Here is a 19,131-nt window from a genome sequence, read left to right on the forward strand (position 1 = left end):
CTCCCACGTCGAGGCCTGTCAACACAGCAAAGTCGAATGGGGTCATAGTCATGTCCCCGGTAGCTGAGAAATGAAAGGAATTGGTGGTGTCCCACCACCTCTCCACAAGGGTGCCCATTAACGTCCTGCTAGCGGGATAGCGAGATATCCCAGTACAGAAGGGCCTGAACCCTGCCTGATCAACCCAATCACGGACGGCCTCTGGGAGCTCTGCATACCACTCCCTCGCAGCAATGGAGCCATATCCCCGTGTAACACGGGAGGACACCTGCATTCACAATGAACACATGTATTCAGTTTCAGAATGAAATGAATAAGCTGCGTGCAAATGAAATGTATGAGCTGTGTGCAAATGAGATCAAATACAATGCTGTGAACTGCGTGTTCAGTATGAGCTGTGCGTTCAGAATCGAAGTATGTGCTGCGTGTTCACAATCAAGATACGGGCTGCGTGTTTAACTTTCAACAAATGTGTGCTGCGTGTTCACAAACAAAGTTTGGGCTGAGTGTTCAACTTTCAACAAATATGGGCTGCGTGTTCAGAAATTCAAAGTTCGGGCTGCGTGTTCAACTCTCAACAGGTGTGTGCTACGTGTTCACAATCAAGATATGGGCTGCGTGTTCAGAAATTCAAAGTTTGGGCTGTGTGCTCAACTTTCAACAAATGTGTGCTACGTGTTAACAAACAAAGTTTGGGCTGAGTGTTCAACTTTCAATCAAGATATGGGCTGCGTGTTCCGAAATTCAAAGTTTGGGCTGCGTGTTCAACTTTCAACAAATGTGTGTTGCGTGTTCACAAACAAAGTTTGGGCTGAGTGTTCAACTTTTAACAAATATGGGCTGCGTGTTCAGAAATTCAAAGTTTCGGCTGCGTGTTCAACTCTCAACAAGTGTGTGCTGCGTATTCACAATCAAGATATGGGCTGCGTGTTCAGAAATTCAAATTTTGGGCTGCGTGTTCAGCTTTCAACAAATGTGTGCTGCGTGTTCACAATCAAATATGGGCTGAGTGTTCAGGATTGAAATGTGTGCTGTGTGTTCACAAACAAATATGAGCTGTGTGTTCAGATTCAGAGATAGTGTGTACTGCGTGTTCACCATCAAATATGAACTGCGTGTTAAAAAATTCAAGTGATTGAGCTGTGTGTTCAAGATGCAAACAGAGTACTGTATTATAGACTAAGCATTCAGAACAAGCTGTGTGCTAGAATGAGCAGAAGTATGGCATGCGAATGTGTTCAGAGCGAGCAAATAAGCATGCACAGCATAAAATGCACGAAAAATGCAGAATTAAGGCAGGAAATGTAAAAAAAAAGTGAAGTACATACCTCCCGTGCATGATAAAAGAGATAGGACTCCGGCTCCCGCAATAGCAAATCCACGGGGGCTCGATCGTCAAAATCCATAAAATGATAGAAAACTGCCCGCGGGAGGATGTGCGTCGAGGGGTCGTACCTCTCGAGAATAAAGGGGCGAATCCTCGGCGGCAGAGACATGATATCCGGATCGCCTCCGGCACCTAGAGAACCTTCGTCATGGGGAAAATTACCCGCCATCTCAAGAAATCTGCAAAAATGAGCAAAATGAGCCAAAATTGAAAAAAGTCAACAAAAGTCAACTCTTGGGAAATGTAAAAGTCAACAAAAGTCAACTCCCGAGAAAATTTTCCAAATGTTGAGACAAACTTACCTCAAGTGGTGAAAATGAGAAAAGACGCTCCGAAATCAAAATTTAATCGGTTCAAAGTGAAGAGAACTAAAAGTTTTCGCGAAACAACTTTGCGTGGGGCGTTGGAAAACGCGTATAGAGTGCAAATCTGAGAGGGAAAATGCTCTAGGAAGGAGGAGAAGGTGATTTTGGATCTGAAGTTGTGAGGAATAAAGCTTTGGCCGAATGCATTTAAAGAAATGAGGGTGAAAGTACCAAACTGCCCCGGATTTGGGCTAGGTGGTCGGCCGGCCACCTTTTCTAGCAGGCCGACCACCCCCTGCACTCAAACCTGGTCGGTGGCCTCCAGTGAACTCCAAACCTGGTCGGTGGTGTTCCCAAGATGGTCTCCAAGGTCTCTGCAAATTTTGGTAGTGATCGGAGTCCCCGGCACCCGGGAAAGTACAAGAAAAGTGCACTTTTCATCGCGAAATCCCTCCGCAGGAACTTCAACTCCAACTTTCGATGCGTGTTTCATTGTCACTCATCAAGAGAAAAATGCATCCTTTTAGAGCACGTTGTGACCCTTCCAGGAGGTAAACCGAAGGTTGCGATTGAGTCGCACTCGTCAAAACTTGCATTTCTTTGCTCGTTGTTTCATGTCAAACATGCATTCGAGTTTGCACTTATCCTGCATTGTTATGCACGTCACTTGCATTCTCATGCACACCACTTGCATTGTTGTGTACGTTTCATGGGCATTGTCATACCCTCACGCTTAGCTTGCGTTGACAGGCGCGTGTCTCTCGCATTGCGATGCACTTTCCCATTGGCACCCTGTTTGTCTACGTTCGATATAGTGTTGAACATGTGTTGCTAACTATGTTGTGCTTGTTAAGTTTCTCTCTTTTGCAGGCACGATATTGTGTGTACGGTTCATTTGAAGCTGGTGTAACCAGACGAATCGCGCATGTATTGTATCTTCTCCATGTGAGACGTGGCGAGAGTAGAATAATTCTCCGCATTCTTAAAACTGCATGAAATGTAGTTGTTGCTTTGCATTCTTGCTTAAAACTGTTGTATGTGCGCTTCATTACAGTTTGCTACTTTGCATGATCATGAGCTACGTCCGACTTTGTGCATATCATTTTGCATCTTGCCCCCTGCCTGCGGGCATGCCTGCGGGCACATCCTTCTTACCTTGCCTGTTTGTCTAAGTCTTCGGCCTTGTCAAAAATGGGTCGTCTCTAGGCTTTGACATTCACTCCCGTCAATTACGACTTTCGAGTTCTGTCAAAGAGAGGCAACTGTAGACACCCTATTTTTGACCGACCATAAGACTCAGACATCACCAACTGAGCGCTTGGTGATGTTGCATCTGGCGCTCGTTCTGAGGTTGTGGAGTCTCGGCTGCGAGCCTCGCCCCCGGACTTCGGGGCTCTTTTGTGTTTTGCCTCAGTTTGCGAACCAGGTCCTGTTTTCTCTGTTTTCTCTTCCCGAAGGGAGGGAGAGGTCTCGTAGACCATCTCTCAGTGGCGTAGGCTACGTTTCGTGGTTTGCCTCGGTTTGGGACCGCTTAATTACTTCCGTTGGCTCCGGCTTTTGGCACACACCTTATTTCCTCCCTTTAGAGGGACACTGTGGCCCGGGAGACCACCTTCGTGGTCATACGCCACTTCCGGTGCCTAACAGCCTGTTTTCGGGGCCTCGGACTGCGTGTTTTGACCCCCGAACCCTCGTTTTGCATCCGTCTTGGTCCATTTTTGGTAGGGACCCTATTTTCATTGTTAGGGAGGTGGCAGTATGGTGGGAGGCCACCTTTTCCCCTTGGAAACCAGTTTTCTCTTTTTCTCTCTCCTAAAGCCGATTTTTCGAACAGAAAGCTGGTTTTTCTCAGTTTTGAGCCACAATTTCTGGCTTTTCATACCACCATTGTGTTGTGCTCATCTGGAAGGCTACCAATATGGGTAGGCCGACCAGTAATTCTTCTTGACCCTTTTGAACTTTACTAAAAAGCTGGTTTTTCTCTCTCTTGGGTCACATTTTCTGGTTTTCCACCATACAACTGTGTTGCACTCATCTGGGAGGCCACCAATCTGGGGTGGCCGACCAGTATTTCACCTTGAACCTTTTGACCCCTGGTCGGCCGACCAGCTAAGGTGGTCGGCCGGCCACTCCCCCTGGTCGGCCAGCTTTCTACTTTTTGCTCTTCTCAAGTACAACACAGCTGTGCCAGCTGTGAAGCATTTGACCCACTGTCCGAGACTTTGACCATCTTTTTGATCTTTTTTAGTTGGTTTTGACCCCTTTGCTTAGCTTCTTGGAAAAGCTTGACTCTTTTGTCAAGCTTCTTGAGGAAGCTTGACCCTTTTGGTCTAGCTTCCTCAAGAAGCTTGACCCTTTTGGTTAAGCTTCTTTGAGAAGCTTTGAACCCCTCTTAAGGCTTCTCCAAGAAGCCTTAGCTCTTCTCCTCTATAAAACCAACACTTCCCCTCCATTTGCAAGGGTTAGAAAGTTTAGCCAAGGCATATACACTCCACCCTCCATAGCCTTCTTCTTCAAAGCTCCAAACCCTAATATTCTTGCACCATTTGCACTACACCTCATAGCCTACCACCTCCACCATCCAAACAAGCATCTTGGAGCTGATTTTCAGAAGTTGAAGAACTCCTTCCTTGGTCCAAAAGCTGTTGGAGTCATTGTCTACAAGGGTGAGTCTATTTCCCCTATTTTTGCATTATTTTGCTCCATTGATTAGCCTTATTTGCAAGTATTTATGGACTTTGTCATAAACTGAAAAGTGTCTTATTTTGAGCTTCTCTTGGAGTTTGATTAAGGACACTTTTCTGTTTGAGGCCATCTGCCTCCTTGTATGCTCTATCCCTCTTCGTAGGCTTATTTTACATCATATCTTAGCCCTACTTGTGAGCGTTTTTGAGATTTTCCATAAACTATAAAAAGTATTATTTTGATCTTCTAAACATGTTTGTTTAAGGACTCTTTTCTGTTTGGGGTCATCTTCCCCCTTTAATGCTTCATTTCCTCATGTCTTCAGCCTTGCATTTGAGCATTTGCATTGGCCTTGGTTTGGCCTTTTAGCCACTGAAATCCAGTAGATTTGTAGTGGCTTAGATGTGTTTTTGAGCTTCAAAATCAAAGAGGGGTGACCCTCTCACCCCTTGTTCTGTTTACTAGCATTGTTGGCCTTCCAAAGGGGCTCCATCTTGCATGTTGTGAAGTCACATTTCAGGCTCTATTTTGTGAGTTTTAAGGTCTGCCTTGACTCTGTCCGGAGCCCTTTTGGCCATATTTTATGTCTATGATGCATGTGTAGAACAATCTCATTCAAGGCCTTTCAAAGGGACCTTTCATTGCATGCTTCCTAGACCAATTTCAGGCTCTTTTTGGTGGGTTTTAGGGCTGTCATAACTCATTTCCAGAGGTGGTTTTTCCCTTTTGTTTGTCTATCATGTATGTGTAGAACAACCACTTGCATGGCTTTCCAAAGGGGGTCATCATTCTTGCATGTGTTGACTGAGTTCCAGTGGTTATTTGGGCATATTTTAGCATAAAATACTTCTTTTTTAGGCTTGTTGGGTGAGCCATCATATGCTTCATATAGTTGTAGAACAACTCATGGTTCACTAGCTTTCTTTGCATGCTCTATAGGCCATTGATTCTAGCATATTTTGGCTATGCCTTAAACTGATAATGTGCTTATTTTGGACTGCCCTAGCTCTGTTTTTGGGTCTTGTGGTCGAATAATGTTAGTTTTGCATGCTTGTAGTTCAAGGTCCATGCTTAGCTTTGAGTTTTGAGATCCATTCCATGCACATACTGAGGTATTTTCATGCCTTGGGATCATTTTTCATCAAATTTCAGAGCTTATACGAATGCCATGTTGCCATGTTTTCATCTCTTTAAATGCGTTTGAGAGTCGAGCTTGTATGTCTCATTTACCGACCATTGAATAAGCTCCATTCCGTTGCATTCCGAGCCATCATTTTAGGCCATCTCCCCACTATTTCAGACCTGCCTAGGGTCTGTTTGGGGTTGGTTTTGCCTTTGGTACATTGCTTTGGGTACCTCTTGTGTAACGCACTTCGCTAGTTTTGGTACCCGGGCCCCCTAGCTTGCATTGTGTGCCATATTTGCATGTTTCGGGACCATATTTCATGTTATTTTAGAGCTGTAATTTATGCTATTCCATGCCATGTTTCATCCTTGCCATGCTTTGGTAGAGTGGCATTCCATGCCTTAGGTTCGGTCCTTGGCATTCGTGCATGTGTGCACACATTTCGGTTGTCTCATTTTCATCTAATGGCCACTGATGTGAGTGTGGCTGAGGTTCACTCATGTTGGTGTAAGTCCATCGTGCATTGCGTATGCCATTTCGGTCCATAGCATTGTGTATGCTGAGTTGCATATTAGAGCATTGTGTACGCCATGTTACATCGAGCATTGTGTATGCTAGGTTGTATGTTAGTCACATTGTGTATGCCATCTCATTTGCATCGTGTTTGGGATAGGAGTTAGCCCAAGCATGGGAAACGAGGGACGTTTCGTACTCCAAGTGACGGAACATGTCTCAATTCCCGGTCGCCGACACTCCGGATTACCTATGATGGAGTTTAGGTCTTGTTGTGTTTATACGTGCATTCATTTCACATCGAGTCGTGAAATTCGCCCCCTCGGCCATCATGCATCGAGATGCGTGATTGGTGGCACGAGGATCGAGGACTACACTCCTTGATGAGTAGTCATGCATACATATGTGAAAATACTTTGCCATGCCCCTTTCTTGCTCTCTGTTGCAGCAAATCAGAAATCAACAGCCTTCTGGAGCTTCACACAAAATTTCGAGATTAAGTGTAAACAGAGGTGAATCGGGGCATCGCAATGGATTTTCGCGCCAAGCAACACAAGCATGCAACTTTCATCATTCGAAACAGAGCCGAGGCGGTCCATAGCTTGCATGCTAATTTACTTGCTTTCCTAGTTAAACTGTTAATTAATTAGGGTTTTGTACTTATTCGGACTGTAATTATTATTCGGACTGTATTATTTATTCGGACCCTCCGAGCGAGGGCACAATTGTAATAAGTGTGCGTGCGTGTGATGTATGTCTTCCAACCCCACGTCTTTCTCCCTTTTATTTACCCGCTTATGATGGTTAGATTAGGGCATGTTTCAATTAGCATACTTATGCTTGCATGTTCGCATCATTCATCTGTATTACATGCACCGGGCTCGGCGCATCATACTAACTGCATTGTATTTCAATTCCGAGTTGAATACTTGTTAGTTGTAGCATTTCACATGCCATCCTTAGAATAACCGAGCCTACTATAGTTGCATTTTGCATGTGTTGCATTAACCATTTCTGTATATTTAGGATCATGCATTGATTTCTAACTAGTTTCTGTTTTGGCTTGGGGTACTCGGTAAGTGTTTATGCCTTAGCATCCCCGCATGTGTGTGAGTGACTACCATGATAGCATGCTTACCATGAGGCTAATTGCTTATGTGATATACCTGCCTGAATGCCTGTGGGTGAAGGTTGGGTTATTCGAATTGGAACAATTCATCAATTGTGAGTTTTAAGCCCACTTGAGAGTGGCAAATCATCATGTTTTCTAAGCCCACCTAAGGGTGGCAAATCCACATTTTAGCCTACTTGCGAGTAGCAAACCGTTTTCAAAACAAACATGAGATGTTTCGTTCCAATTCAGGCGATCCAGTCTATACTTGTATGCTGTGCGCATCACATAGTAAATCTAGGCTAATAACCGGAATAAGAACGCATAATGTTTTCAAAACTAGATATCATGGTTAGTAGAGGCCGATCTTTGATCGGGTGAGCGGGGGTGCTCACGAAGTGACCTTCCCCAATCGTACCCAAGTTCCCGAGCCGAGGTAACTTTGGTGATGATGGACACGTGGCCTTAGGCAAACGAGTCAGGGTTTCCTAAATTTCCCAAAATAAAATATTTAGGTGGCGACTCTGTATCTGGCAAAGCAGTCCATGTTTGGCACTTCTTTCAAAGAATCTGTTTTCAAAAATGATTTTTCGGATTTGGACTCTTTGATGATTTCATCGGTCTTGCATTGCACTCTGCGAGATTAGATACAGGACCGTGACATTGAGTCCTGAACTGTAGTGAGCCCAATGAACAAAACGCGGGGGGGGGGGGGGGGAGGGGGGGATTTCCCTCCGGGGACGTTCGGGGACGTCTATAGTGAGCTGAAATTTTATATTTTTTATTTTTTTTCCCTTCTAGCTTTCAGCTCTAAACCACCACACTTTTACATAATTTTTTTCAATGTGATCCTTTTTCAGAAGTAGAAGGAACATGATTAATTTTATAGATAGATAAGAAGTGAAATATACACAAGCATTTGATTTGTCTTATAATAAAGTCTAACATAAGTTTGTTGATGTCAATACCTTCTTCTTAGTTCCTTTTCCTTGGGAGCTTGGGGAAGGAACTGATAAGAGGGACTTCCTAAGAATGGGCTCAAAAATCCATAGTGGAGTCTGATCACAAGGTTTGAAAGTATGTAAAGTTCATGGAAAAATTCCTCGAGTCTAAACGCCATAAAACATAGTGTTGTTGGGCACATCCTTAACCAGTCTCTCTTCCACATCCAACACCAACAAAAAAACGGTCTTATTGAAGGTCAACTATTTAATAAAACATTGTCGATCAAAAAAAAAAAAACTATTTAATAAAACATTATCGTCTAGATATAACATTTTTTTTTTTGATCGGCAAAAAAAGAACTTTATTGATGGAACAAACAAGTGCCAAGTACAGAGCAAATTACATCAATAAAGAAAAAGGGAGGTGCAAAAGCATCACAATGAGCTATATCATCCCAACGAGGTCGGCACCATCTAGCTCATCCTATCATTTGCTAGCACCCCTGAGTTGGTGAGAGACCAACGAGAAAGAGGACCACCCAACACGACAACAGATAAGACAAAAGCATTGGCATACACTGAACTAAATACACTCTCAACTACACACCCTAGCATGCTTACACCTCCTCAGTCAAATCTTCAAAATCTGGCTACTCAATCCTGAGATCACAGACACCTGGCAGCGACCATGGATGTTTGATGCTGCCTTCCCACACAGACTTCAAAACAAGGGACACTATGTACTCTCTGGGAACTGGGGCTTGGCTTACTTTCTGCAGAGGCAAGAACATCCACAAAACACCAGTAACAGCAGAACCAGTGCCAAAGCAGCCCTAAACTGATCTGATATAGCAATATCATAGCAATACATCATCACTGAAAATACAGCAACACCCAGCCATACACCTTCATTCTGTAGAGCAGACTACAGCTAAGAGTATCTGTGCTCTAAACCAGCATAGTAGCCACAACATAGCATGCGAAATCTGCATCGCAGCAAAGCAGGCTTCCCATTTCTGCTCATAACAACATTTCAGCCTTCCCATTTCTGATCCATACCATCAATCAGCAAAGCTCCATCAACCAGCAAAGCTCAAGTTCAAGATGCTACAGTGGCCAAGCAGAGCACCCACCAACAGCAGCCTTATTGAAACTCCTAACACTGCCCAGCAAAATGCCACTGCTCATCAACACTACAATGGACTAGTTGCACCAGTGATCACAACAGCAAAATGCCACTGCTCATCAACACTACATTGGACTAGTTGCACCACAACAAAACACACCCTTCAGAGCATCACAGCAGCACCAGTGCAAAACACACCCTTCAGCATCACAGCAAATGGACAGATTCACACCCTTCCACCAATACATTTCCTAATCTGATAAATGTTGAACAGAAAATCAGTAACAGAGAAATTAAGGTCTTTGAATGAAGCCTTGAGCCAAATAGCAACTCTAAGGATGATTAATTCCTACAACTCTCCCATTTTTGGTTGAGCACCAGTGAATACACAATCATTTCTACACTTCCAAATTGACCAAAAAGCTACAAGTGGAATGGCCTTCCAGATTCTCCCCTCTGCTTTGTTAAACCAAATTCCAGCCCACCAGTGCAGTAGACATTCAACGGAGTTTGGCACCACCCAAAGCATGCCCCACCACTGTAACAGACCTGTCCACACCCTCCAAACCATGGGGCACAAGATAAGAACATGTTCTATTGTCTCAGGCTCATTTTTGCAAAACACACAATCAGTAGATACACTCCCATCCAATATCCCAATCCTCTATAGAAACACACAGGTCTTTACTTTATGTTTCCAAGCAAGCCACCCAAAAAATTGCACTTTGGGTGGAAGATAGTTCACCCATATTGACCTACTAAGAAACCCCAACTCCGCAGCCTCTATTGCTGTGTAATTGTACAATGATGATACAAAAGACTGACTAGATTTGGCTGCCAACCACACTGGTTTGTCCACACCATCCAGATTAAGAGATGGAGCCAATCTCAGTACCTCTCGGAGCCTAATAAGTTCCTCATCCTCCCAAACAAACAGCTGCATTCTGAAACTAAACACCCAATTTTTTGAATTTTCTTTCTTTTCAACAAGGAGTTGAACGGATCCCCTTTGCTCAGTAGATAACCTGAATAATCTAGGGAATTCCTCTTTAAGACATACATCACCACACCATTTATCATGCTAAAACTTCACTCTAAGGCCATTGCCCACTGCAATCTTGAAATGATTAACATAAAATTGAAGTAAGTTGGTTCTACACTCTGCCACAGCCAAGATATCCTTCCAGATTTTTGAGCTCCTATTATCTTGATTTAGACTAGGAAACCAGTCTGCCCCTTCTAGATTGTGCTTGCTGCATATTACCTTTTCCCATAAAGATTCCCCTTCATTTGCAAACCTCCACCACAACTTAAGCAAAAGGCATACATTAACATCCCTAATTCTCCGAATACCCAATCCTTCCTGACTTTTGCTCAAAGTTACCTCCTTTTATCTCACCATATGCACTTTCCTCTTCAAGTCTGTGCCTACCCTAAGAATGCCGCCCGAATGCTATCTATTTCCTTAGCAATTCCTTTAGGCATCTTAAACAATGATAGGTAATACACTGGCAGATTAGATAATACTGCCTTGATCAACGTCAACCTACCAACAAATGACAAAAATCTCCTTTTCCATCCAGAAAGCCTAGCCTTTATTTTATCCACAACTGGTTTCCATATGTTCTTTCTACTTGGGCTCACACCCAAAGGCAGCCCAAGATACTTCAATGGCAACCCCTGAGTTGTGTAGTTCAAAAGTGTTGCAAACTCCTTGCTCAAAGCTTCAAAAATACCACCCCACACACCATACTTTTATGATAATTAATCTAGATATAACATGATCACTCACCTTATTGGTATGACTCACTTGAATCTTTTGCCCATTTCAAAAAGCACCCCCACCTAGAATAAAGAGTAACAAATATTAAGTTAGAACTTTATATTTCAATTTTGGTATGTAAAAGAGCTTGTTATATAATTGCTTAGATAAACCTTCTTACCAGCAGCTACAGAAAACGTGCGTGTATTCCAATACATAGGGCCTCGAACAAATTCTACCTTAAACACAAACCAATTGTCATCCCTTCAAGTCAGAAGAAGAGAAACTCATTCGCTCTTCATATTTGAAGAAATAATTGGGCAAAAACTACTTCAAAAATTAGTTGAGTTGAGTTCAATGCCAAAAAAATAGAAGATGAAAAGGTTTATGCAACTATGTTTTATATTCTGATTAACACATCAACCATGGAAACCATCATTTAGTATAACAACTTCAATGACCATATTAATTTACATATCAAATTTCAATCCGATGGACCATTAACAAAATTATGCAAATTCTTTTTGGAAACTAGAAAGGTAAGTGATTATATACCATAGCACCAGCAGCCGGCTTTCCTTTATACAAAACTCCCACAGAGACTGCAAAGCTAGGGTAGCAATGTGCAAAATTTGTTGTCCTATCTATATAGATATCAAAGGCAAATGGCCTTACGTCAGAAAACTAGTTGCAAATATAAGAAGCAAATGCAGAAAAGTGAAGCAGCACATTCAAGAAGGCAGAAGATAACGGGTGAGTTTGGTTTGTGTTTTGAGATAAATTTTTTTAAAAAAAATTTGGGGGGAGATTTTAGAAATTTTTTTGGTTTGTTTGGTTGTATATTTTAAAAATAGTTTTGGAATTTGGGAGTTTGGGATGATTTGATATTTTGTTGTAGATGAGTAGATGTGTGTGAGAGAAATAATGATTGAGAATAAGAGAGGAGAGAGAAAAATTGATTGCTTGATGTGTAGGAGAGAGAAAGTAATTTTGAAATTTTTTTTCAAAAAATTTGAACCAAGCAAAATTAAAAAAAAATTTCAAAAATTGTATCTTGAGATACAAACTAAACAAACCAAACACGTTTCAATATGAAGGAATTATCTGCAATCATAATGAGGTAACATTTAACTCTCAGCATCCACTTTGAATTGAGAAAAGTTGTCATTATCAAAAAAGAAATGGGAAATAGAAACTAGAAATGTGGTCCATAATGTCATAGGAAATTAGAAATGCTAGGTGATAGATATAAGATCGAACAGAATATGTAAAAGACAAATTATTAGGAACTTTTAAAATAGGGTGTGGAAGAAATTATTGGATTGGGATTGGGAGGAGGAAAGGGTGTGATAGAAAAGAAAAGAAAAAAGAAAAAAGATTTTCTTACATATAAGTCTCATTTTCCAATTTTTTTTAGTCATTAAAATTTCCTCTCCAGAATTTTTATTCATATATAAGGATTATAGAATTAAATCTAAAAACTACAATTGAAGTGCATTCCTACACTCCGAAAAGGAGAGCAAGAAACAAAAAGTTACTGCTAATAAGTTAGTCTTGTGGCTTAGAATCTTAAGAAGCCTAATAAGTTTGAAAAGGAACAAAAAAAATAGGTTATGCAACTCATCTAATTTGACCACCCTTTTAGAAGAGTTTTTCGTAATCCCCACCACATATCCTTATACAAAAATGTATCTAAAAGAGGCATTTCGTCGAGCACCTAGAGGGTGGACAACGATTCCCCCAAAATCAACGACGGAGACCCCAAGGCAGCAACTTTGAAGATTACAACTCTCATTCTCTTTGCAATCATTATTATTGTAAAGGAAAGGTTTATTGAATTGGGTTATGGGAATAAATGTTGGTTTACTAGTTTTGGAGAAAGCATGTTGTAAGTGTATAGTCTATATTATTTGTGTAGATACAAATATCGAATACAAAATTCTTAAATCTAAGCTGAGAGAAAGAGAGAGAGAGAGAGAGTCATTACCTTCAAACTCTAGGGTTTTCCAATGAAGTAAAAGAGAGGTGAAAACAGATAAGTGCAAACTATAAATAAATATACAAAATTTGGATCTGCAATACCTTAAGAGGTACCGATTGAACGTTGAAGACTCCTAAAGCTCTAAGAGAGGTGATATCTATGTACTAACCGAGATCGATGGCGAGATCGAGAGAGAGTAAGTGGCGATGTCGGCTTGGTAAATGTGGATCAACAAACTGATGCTGGCGGGAGTGAACTCGTAGATGAAAGATGGAGAGAGAGAGAGAGAGGGAAACGAAACTATCAGAGGCGCCAAGCGTTTGACAATTTGGGAATTTTGGGTGTTTTATGGCTATGATCGACGACATAATGATGCCCATTGCAAAAATAAAAATAAAAATAAAAATAAAAATAAAAATAAATATATATTTTTGTCGGAAGGGAAGAATGGTCGCAAAAAATGAGTCATTCGCGACGGCTATAGGTTTGCTGTCGCAAAAACCATTAAACATATGTTTCTTCCTTTTTGAGATAGAAATTACCATTGCAATAAGTGACCATTGGCAATGGAATATAAACCATCACAAAAAGCAGCTTTTGCGACGACAACGTATGTCGTTGCAAAAAGTTCCGTGTCATATACCATTTTTTCTAGTAGTGAGACCGTGTGCTCCATCCCAGGTTGGGTTAACCTCAGTTAATCGACCATGATGGATTGGTTAGGTTGGGAAAGGGCTCTATTGATCACATCAGTGCTCTCTCCACCAATTGAGTTGCTCGACTGATCTTTTAAGAGCTTGTTTGGGAAGACAATTTGGGCTAAAATAGCCATATAAGGCAAAATAGATTATTTCAGCCAAATAGGACAAATTTCTCATCTAATCCATAATCATTTCATTTTTTCTCTCACAAAAGTCAAAAAACCTATTCCAAACGAGACTTTTTAGTGCCAGACTAAAATAGTTAAAAAGTCAAAAACTAACTCACATCCCAAACGAGCTCTAAGATGGGTTTAACTTTCCACTAGGTTGATCGCATCATGGCCGAAGCCCTCTTGAGTCTTTCCCAATATCTTTAGGCTTGGGCCATAGCGTATTTATAGACATAAAAAAGAATAACTTAAATATCAGTTTAATTCTTAAATTAAAATTAAATTAAATTAATAAATTTAAAAAATAATTGTGTGTGTGAAAAATTATAAGTATATAGATGACAAAAAAAAGAAAACAGAAAAAAGAAAGATGAATCTAGCAAAGCTGGCAACTTTTTTTTTGGGGGGTAAGTAATTAAAAAAACAAGCGGCAACTGTAAGGTCTCATTTGGAAAGTTGACTATTTTAGTAGGTTATTTTAATTATTTGTTATTTTATTAGACTAAAATATTTGTGTTTGGGAAGATATTATTATTATTATTTTTATTTTTTTTTGTAGTTGGATGCAATATTTGTGAAAGAAAAAGTGAAATGATTATGGATTTAATATGACATTTTATCTTATTGATTATTTTAACTTATTTTGTCCTTTCATAAATTTTAGTCCAAAAAAAAAAAAAAAAAAATTCTTTGCCAAACAAACCTTAGATTCGTTCTATAAAACACACATAAATCAACCTTAAATCTTGACTCTTTAGACAAATAAATGCTTTGCACCCTCACACAAATATCAAACTCTTTACACTCTCTATTTTTAATCATTGAGAAAACGATTTTGTAATAGCTTATAAACGAGTGAAATAGGACTTTGGATGGGTTCAACTAAGGCCCATTTTGGTAACTTTGACTTTTTCGACTTTTTGATTTTTTTTTTTTAAATTATATCACATTTTTACTTTTTTATACATTTAAATTTTTTTTTTTCAAAACTCAACTTTTAACCTGTTTCTCAAAACAATTTTAAATTTATTCTTATTCGAGTGGGTCCTCCTTCTATTGCGCATGCTTTGGTGTAAAGGAAAAAACTAAATTTATTTTCGTTATTATAATGATTATCTAAATCACCTATCTTATCTTATCATCTAATGTTCAGAATCTTTAAAAGTAGCTAAAATTTTGAAAAATTATTTTTCTGGAAAAAAAAAAAAATATCTTGATAAGTGTTTCAACTAATTCATTATTATAGGCACAGAGAAGGAAAAAAAAAGAAAAAAAAGTTAAAAGTTAAAAAAGGAAAGGTCACTTTGCACAACGACATTGACCAGAATCTTTAAAAGTAGCTAAAATTTTTAAAAATTATTTTTCTAGAAAAATAAATATGATAAGTGTTTCAACAAATTCATTATTATATGCGCAAAAAAGAAAAAAAAGTCACTTTGCACAACAACATTGATTCATTGGGGGTGTTTGGCAAAGGCATTTTTTAGTTTTTTGAGTTAAAATTTATAAAATGATAAAATAAGTTAAAATAATTAATAAGATAAAATGTCACATTAAATTTATAATCTTATTTTTTTTTCTCACAAATATCACATCTAATTACAAAAAAATTTAATTATCTTTTCAAATATAAAAATTTTAACCTACTAAAATAATCAAAAATTAAAATAGCTTACTAAAATAACAATTTATTAAAAACCCACATTGTTTGCAAAATGTAAAACACACGTGATATGAAAATATGATATGATAATACAAACAAACCAAAGCATATTGCAAGCACGTCCACTGATATATATAGGATAACAGGTTACTGGATTAAGCAACAACAGCTCACATTGATCCTTAGATGAAACCCAAAAAAAAAGAAAAAAATAGTAGAAGACAATTCCTAAACTTATTCTGACTTTAACTGAAACGAGAAATAAACTTCTTGTTGCAGGTCCCTCATTTTGTCCTTATAACTTAGTGATAGAGCTGAAGAGTCGGGATGCGGTTATGGCCTTCATATTCGGCAGAATATGAATTGCGAGTGGGAAAGTAACGAAGCTTCAGTGTTTCTCCTACCTCCAGTTGATTATGATTTGCAAATTCAAGCCATTTTTCGCGTTCCAACAGCCTTTTATTACCATCACCACCACCTATTGTTGTCTGAAACTCCCAATACTTTCCAGTTTGATCCCACACAACCATGATGGGCTGGTTGTTCACATCAAGTGAATAACTTGCAGTCAGTGGTATATCCAACGTGCCGGTAAAATCTTCTTCGGAGAGCTTCTTCTCAAAGCTTCCCGTCCTTGAAGTAATTCTCCAACCACTAAACAAGGTAAACGATGTGATGATGAGTCAAATGCATATGTTATGTTGTTAAAAAAATAAAAAATAAATAAAAAAGAAGAATGAAAAAAGAATTGAATATATTGTATATGTGCATAAAATAACATAAATTCATCCAAAAAAAAAAAAAGAAAGAAAAGAAAAGACAATAAGAGTTTAGAGCGAAAGAGATAGAGAGAGTATATAAACTAGTAGCCTCATTCACCCAGAGGAGGTAGATGAAAAGAGGAGAGAATAGGTAGAATAATTCATAGAGAGAGAGAGAGAGAGACAGAGAGAGAGGATTGTTTGGGATATTTTAAATAAGTATACTTTTTAGACTTTTTAGACTAAAAAGTAGGGACAAAAAATATGGTTGTTTGAGATAACTTTTTGACTTTTTACGAAAAAATGTGTATTAAAATGTTGTATAAAATGACAAAATTATCATTTTATCCCTACTATATGTAAATACCTACTGACTTGGATTGTACTGGAAGCCAGTCGGTTGGTAGCAAACATTATAGGAGCATATTGCCTACAGTCCAAGATCAGACTGAACAATGCTATTCGGCCATGGGGGCGTACCACGGGTCCCGTTTTAATAATCGAAACCGTTGAATATGTAGAACTCGTCAAGTACTATATATTTGCAAAATATCACATTGATTGAATAACGATAGCTATCTGATTAGATTAGTTTTTTTTGTCAACCATTAATTTCTTCAACGTCCATTTTGTTATATAAAACTGATTTGATCATATAACTATCGATATCCGATCAATAATATTTTTTACAGGCATATAGTATCCAACGAGTTTTATACATTGCACAATTCAGATTATCAAAACAAGACCCGTGATGGGCCCCCACGGGCTGAACAACACTGTCCTGTGTAACTTTTTTTAATACCGCCGGGTAAAATTTGTAGCATCAGTTGACAGTGTACCATCACTGCACACTGTCCTATGTAACAACACTGTCATGATTTTATATATATATATATATATATATATATATATATTGTTTTGTGAATAGTGATAACTTTTTGACTTTTTATCTCATTTAAGACATGACAAACCAGACCTTAATTTTATAATATTTTGTTTCTACCTACCTGAATCATTTATATTGTCGACTTATATATCCGGCCCCACTGGCACGAGTCCATTAACCCCTGACAAATTTACTCCTCTTTGAAGCTTATCTTTGTACTTTCAACTCAATTTTTTTTTCTTTATTAAATTTTTAAAATTTTAATTAAATATTTTTACTTGAAGTTCAAAAAAATTAAAAAAAAAAAAGAAAAAGAAAAAGAAAAAGAAATTCAAACCCGACCTGAGCAGTTGGCCTTCGAATTCCACGGAATATAAATTTTGAATGGGATTGAAATAAAACTTGACAATAACACCTTTCATGAGACCATGAGCCTTAGTAAAACCACTCCATTGGCCTTGCAACCTTTTTTGCTTCTCATCATTCTTTATCGCCACCTCAAACACCCATTTTCTTCCAGTTTGATCCCTTACAACCACCACTTCTTTGTTTTCTTCCGGTAAATTAGTTGCGTAACGCGGTACCTCCAAGATGGTTTTGGTAGCATCTGACATCGAGAGTGTCTTCTCAAAGCAAAAGTACATTCTTGAACTCATTCTCCAAGTCCTAATCAAATAAAAAGATGTTTTAATTAATTAAAAGTATGTATGTATGTATATGCGAAGAATAACAACATAAATTAATCCAAAAAAGGTACACGTGTGTTTTGAGTTCTCACGTTATAAAAACAAACAAAAGATCAATTGATAAAAAAAGGGCCGACAGTATACTAAAGCCAAAATATAAAGCTGACTGACTGGTAAGAGAGAGAGAGAGAGAGAGAGAGAGAGATTAGTTACATACTCTAACCTTTGATTTGCTTTGAAAGATTTGAGTGAGTGAGTGAGTGGTAAGCGAGGTTAGTATTAATAGGGAGAGTGGTGACCTTAATTTCATGCTGTTAATTAATTAGTTTATTGTTTTGTTGGGGTCATGTCGTAGTGACAATGTGAGTGAGTGAACTTAACCAGTTTTGATGGGGTCATTTTGATGTGATGTCTTAATTAGTTTTTTATTAGTTAAAATAATGTGATTCACTATTTTTTTTATTGCATATTGAAAAAAAAAAAAAAATATTAGAAAAGAAGTGATAGTGTCAAAAAATTAGATTCCCTTTTAAAATTTAATAATGTGACAGGTGTGGCTATTATTGGGCCAAATCTCAGGGTCTAACCTATCATCTCACTTACACACCATTAAATTAAAAAAAAAATTTATAAAATACTAAATTTATATATTATTTTCCTATAAATAATGTGGAGTATTATTTTAAAATCACTAAATAAACTGTCACGTGAGTGCTTATGTCAAAGCTAATTACTTGCATTTATTATTATAATAATAATAATTTAAAAACGACAATATTGGCTTTTTTTATGGGATCTGCATGGTCTTCAATACAAGAATAATATGAAACTTGTTAAGATAAGTTACATTAATTTTTCTTGAAGTTTAATGAATTGTAAAAAAATTTTGTAAAATGTTTAAACTAATTTAAAGCTTCCTTGAGGTTAATAAAATTGTTAAAATGATATAAATCTTTCTTAAAGTTTAGTTTTCAAAATTTCTAAAATGACAGGTTTGATTTTTTATTATAAAATCTCTCATCTATTATTTAGATGTTATCAATCATTGTGTTAGATTAGTCTATTCAGAATTTTAATCTAATTTTAATTGGATCCCTGCTAGTGGACGGTGAGATTAATCCTTCAAAAATTAGTCGATATATGCATAAATTGATTCGAACACTAAATATTAAATAATAATAATAATAATAATAATAATAATAATAATATATTGACTATCATTTAAAGTCATGCATGAATCGCACACCCTATTTGTCAATTGAAAATCTCAGTGAATGTATACCATGTGAGGTTTGGTCATTTACCCCACATCTAAATTTTA

The 19,131-nt window shown here is 38.1% G+C and overlaps 1 pseudogene; it reads right to left on the minus strand.

Annotated features, from left to right (window-relative positions):
* LOC114269782 (uncharacterized) overlaps nt 1–17,738 on the minus strand; it is a 36,625-nt pseudogene extending 18,887 nt beyond the window's left edge.
* Between the last annotated feature and the right edge of the window lie 1,393 nt (nt 17,739–19,131).

Source organism: Camellia sinensis, chromosome 8, assembly GCF_055761805.1.
Source record: "Camellia sinensis isolate YWXY chromosome 8, ASM5576180v1, whole genome shotgun sequence".
In the NCBI taxonomy this organism is placed as follows: Eukaryota; Viridiplantae; Streptophyta; class Magnoliopsida; order Ericales; family Theaceae; genus Camellia; species Camellia sinensis.